We start from the raw sequence: 4,790 nt of genomic DNA, 5'->3' as shown, positions 1-4,790 counted from the left end.
AATGGGGGCATGCCCAGGAACTTCTTTCTAGGACTGGCAGTGATATAGTGCGATTTTAAGGCCAAGGGCATGACACTTTCATATCGCTAAAATGCAAGCCATCAGATGGTCAGCTTGTCTTTCATGAGTAATGCTCACAGCAGATCCTGCCCGCCACTCTTGAACTCCTGCCCCATCCATTGTTGGGGTGTGATGAGTCTTACAGCTGTCCTTAGTAGTAACACACACACACACACACACACACACACACACACACACCATATGCACATACACACTGGTGATGTGCTGGGGTGTTCTAAGGGGAAAGCTGGATAGAACAACCTGTGTTGATGGAGGTGAGGCAGGCAGGGGCTGGGGTAGCTTTGCCTGGTGTTGATGGGCTTTCGAGGGGTGAGGCTCCAATTTTATGATTAGAGAAACACAGGATGCTGTGAATTCCAGCTCAGGCAGTGCAACAAGTCTGCCTGGGCCAAAGCCCTGGCTCAGCTAGCTGCGGATGAAGTCCTTGCGCACACAGACCTAACCTCTGTGCCTCAGTTTCCTCACAGTAAAATGAGAACCTTACTCAGAGGGTTGCCCTGGACTCATCAAGTATGATGCCTGATATGGGACATGCTCCTTTTGCAGGCGACATAATACTCTCCTATTGACTGTCCCTCCTTGGGCAGAGGAAGTCACCTCCACTCAACGGACAAGGGCCCCGGCACTCAGAGAGGGGCAGAGCCAGGCCCAAAGTTGCTCATGAGTGGGCAGCAGAGCAGGGACCTGAGCCCAGGCGAACTCAGAAAGGCCTCCTGGGTTCTCTCTTGTCTCCCTCCCAAGACCCCACCCAGCTGCTGGCTGAAGCTCACCTGATTCCTCAGGCCCTGTGAGGGAAGAAAGGGAGAAATGTGTTAGAAGCCACAGACTCCTGGGGTCTGGGCCAAAGTGATCAATATGCTGCCTGTCCAACCAGCCCCAGGCTGTGGGCCTCCCAGCAGCCAGCTGTGCTCCCAGAACCAGAAGCTCCTGACCTGGCCTGGACCAGCTCTTTGCCTCCCATGCCCCCCGATGCCCACACCCCCAGCCCATGTGGCCAGTTGTGGGATACTCAGGACTCCTCTCTTGGGGTATGGTGAGCAGCCTGGTCCCAGCCTCCAGCTCTCAGAGCCTCTTCCTCTGGCCATCCCCAGGCGAGTGCTCAGGGCTTAGCTTTAAGGCTGGGAGTGCTTCTCCCTATCTAACTGAGCCCTTCCATGTTGCAGCCTAAGTCCCTCTCCCAGAAGTGACCCTGGGCAGGGTCCTCACTCCTGTACTCCTATCCCTTTAGAGACTCAGAAGCCCCTGATCCCCCCACCCCCCACCCCCCACTGTCCACAATGCTGGCTTCACTCCCTCCACACACGCTCCCCAGCGCTTGGCCAGCTTTCCTTCAGTGCCCCTGGGCCTGCTCTTCAGTGGGGCTGGGTCTGCCCAGCCTGGCCCACTCCTCTCATGACCCCCAAGGCCCCGGTCTTAGAGGAAGGCCTCCCAGTTCTGGCCTTCACTCCCTGTGTCCACCTTCGCCAGGCTTGTCAGCAATAGCCATCTGGTTGTCACTGTCCTCAGGCTTGGTCACCACCATGGAGGTCAGCGCTGGCCTTCCTGAGCACCTCTCTCCCCTCGGAGACCAGGGGCTTCTTGGAGGGCAGAGGCCTTGTCTGATTCAGCCTGTGTTTCTCTCTGTTCACTGGGCCCCACAGGTTCCTTAGCTCAGCCACCTCATTGCTCAGCAGCAAGAAGTCACTTAGGAAGGGGAGTTTTGCACCATGAGAAGGAACTTCACATAATGCCAAGAGGAGAGGGTGAGGGGAGGGAGCAAGCCAGGGAGCAGGGCGGCTGAACTGAGGGAGGCTCTAGGGAGATGTCTGGGTTAAACATGGCCTCCTTAACCCTGTAGTCTGTTTCCATGCAGCCTGTATCCAGTGAGATCTTATTAAAAAACAAACTGACCCTGTTCCCCTCCCTCGTAAAGCCCTCCCGTGCTCCCCATTGCCCTCAGGACAGTGTTCCCCATGCTCTGAGGTCCCCAGGCGGGTCCTGTCACCTCCACTCTGGTGCTCCAGCCAAGCCAGGTCTCTGCCCCTCTGCCCCCGCGGGTCAGAGACCTGTCCCAGCTCTTCCTGCTCACCTTTCACACTTCCATTTAGAAAGCTCGCCCTCTACCCTCCTACTGTGCCCTTTGGTAATTGTGTGATTCTGCCTCCCAAACAGGCACTTATTTTCTGTGCTGAAAACAGAGTGTGGGCAGGACTTCATGACCTCAATATTCTCTTTCCCCCGGGAGCCGGGCAAAGGGTGAACTGAGGTTGATTCTTGGGAGACATCTGGGTTAAACGTGGATATAAAGATGCTCCATGGCTTCCTCTTTGCCGCATCTACTGCGAGGATGAAGACCATTCTCAGCAGTCACACTGTGGACATCCCAGAAAATGTGGACATCACTCTGAAGGGGCGCACAGTTATTGTGAAGGGCCCCAGGGGCACCCTGCGGAGGGACTTCAACCACATCAGTGTAGAGCTCAGTCTCCTCAGAAAGAAAAAGAAGAGACTCCGGGTTGACAAGTGGTGGGGAAATAGAAAGGAACTGGCCACAGTTCGCACTCTCTGCAGTCATGTACAGATCATGATCAAGGGTGTTAACACTGGGCTTCCGTTACAAGATGAGGTCTGTGTACGCTCACTTCCCCATCAACGTCGTTATTCAGGAGAATGGTTCTCTTGTTGAAATTAGAAATTTCTTGGGCGAAAAATACATCCGCAGAGTTCGGATGAGGTCAGACGTTGCTTTTTCAGTATCTCAAGCCCAGAAAGATGAGTTGTTTCTTGAAGGAAATGACATTGAACTTGTATCAAATTCAGCTGCTTTGATTCAGCAAGGCACAACAGTTAAAAACAAGGATATCAGGAAATTTTTGGATGGTATCTATGTTTCTGAAAAAGGAACAGTTCAGCAGGCTGATGAATAAGATCTAAGTTGTCCAGCTATAGAAACACCGAGATGCCAAATGATTTGCCACACTTGTTTGTGAAACTATAACGATGTACAATAAAAGTCTTGTATTGGGGAAAAAAAGAAAAAAAAAGGATGCTCCGTGAAGGTGTGGTGGGGCCTTTCACCACCCAACCCGGTACCAGCCACTGCTGGGTAAGTGTTAGTGGAAGGAGGGACGGTGCAATGGCCATCCTGGGCTGCCTCTGGGGAGGACCTAGGGGGCATGGCTCTATGGCACTCTTTCCTGGGGGTCTTGAGTCACATGGGGATCTGGCAGGGTAGGGGCTGTGAGCTGTTTGTCAGCTGTGCAGGACCTGCTGCTATGAACCAACTCTTCAGCTGTTGAGCAACCAGCTCCACCCTGCCTCCCTCACCATGCCCCCTCCCTGGTGAAAGTCCTCACCTCATCCAGGACGTTTCGTTTCTGGAAAAGCAAAGACAAAAACACACTGTCAGGTCAAGGCCAAGGCCACTGTGGCGGGGGGGGGGGGGGGGGGGCAAGTTCTTGGCAGAGGCCAGGGTTCAGTGGTGACCCCCACCCGCCCACACACCTTGAAGGGCCTCTGGATGTAGGACCCACCTGGAGCCACTTGTCAGAGTAGGAAGGGCTCTGAATAGATGGGGAAAGTGAGATCCGGAGAGAGCAGGTCTCGGGCTTCCCAGGGGAGCAGGACAGGGCTTTTCCCCTGCTCCACAGACCTCGGCTCACTCTGCCTGTCCCTGCACCCGGGTCCATGAGGCCTCCTCGCACAGCACCCCGCAACCCTGCACACCACAGGGCTCAGCCCAGCCTTCCTAGGCGCCTCTGCCCTTTTCTCAGAGGTGGACCTTCACAGCTGCTCAGTGAGGTGAGCAGTTCGTGGTGTATCACCCATTTGACAGGTGGGGAAACAGAGGCCCAGGGAGAGCTAAGAGCCTTGCCCAGAATCAAAGGGTAAGTTTGGAGCCCAGTTCTCCCAAAACCCAGCCCTGTCCCCTGCAGCTCATGACCCTGCCCTCTACCTCCCCCTCCCACATGTAGAGGACCTCCCAGGCTGGGACCTCTGCCCCGTGATGGATCCAGATTGTGAAGAGAGGACAGACTTACCTCAAGTGGCCGGGAGGGGCTTCTTGGGAAGCCAAAGGCCACGGAGCTGGAGAGCAGGGCCACGATGAGGCAGGGCCACCAAGCAGACGCCATCGCTGAACACGCAGGCCTGGCCCGCAGTCTTTATATGAGCCAGCTGACCAGGGCAGGGGCGGGGGGTAGGGGGTCGGTCACTGACCTCCAACAGTGTGGGAGGCGGAGGCTGTCCGGAAAGCTGCTGTGTGGGTGGAGTAACGGGGCCTGGATTTGCCTGAACCAAAGGGGCCCCGTGGGTATTGTCAACAGCATTGGAACTTCACCCCCAGAGGCTGGGGGACATGGAGGCCTGGGGTTAGCAGAAGCTGTGTGATGGCAATTGAGCCCTGGGACTCCCTGGGTGGGGACAATAGTGACAAGGTGTGGAGTCACATTTAGGGCAAATAGCATCTGTCAGCCTCCTTGCCTCTCACCCGCACCACTGGCCATGGCCCCTGGATCACAGCGGCCAGGCCACGGAACCAGACACAACATCTAAGGCTCCTATTTCCATGGCTGCAGCCCTTGCTCAGTATCCTTCTCTGGTTCTCATGGCCCCAGGGAAAGGATGAACCCCAAGTCCTGTGGCCCAGCTCTCTCTGTTACCTGGTTCCAGCTTGCATTTCTGAACTTTCTCTCCACCCCTGGCATGCCCTCCCCTAGTCTGCACATCGC

General features: G+C 55.6%; 1 pseudogene; it reads left to right on the top strand.

Annotated features, from left to right (window-relative positions):
- The first annotated feature begins 2,384 nt into the window (after positions 1-2,384).
- Positions 2,385-3,038, top strand: LOC138992204 (large ribosomal subunit protein uL6 pseudogene; annotated as a pseudogene).
- The last annotated feature ends 1,752 nt before the right edge of the window (positions 3,039-4,790 follow it).

The sequence above is a fragment of the Myotis yumanensis genome, unplaced genomic scaffold, assembly GCF_028538775.1.
Source record: "Myotis yumanensis isolate MYYU_CA2020_CCGP unplaced genomic scaffold, mMyoYum1.0.hap1 SCAF_14, whole genome shotgun sequence".
Lineage (NCBI taxonomy): Eukaryota > Metazoa > Chordata > Mammalia > Chiroptera > Vespertilionidae > Myotis > Myotis yumanensis.
Note: the sequence above shows the minus strand (reverse complement) of the source record. Positions and strands in the feature narration are given on the sequence as shown.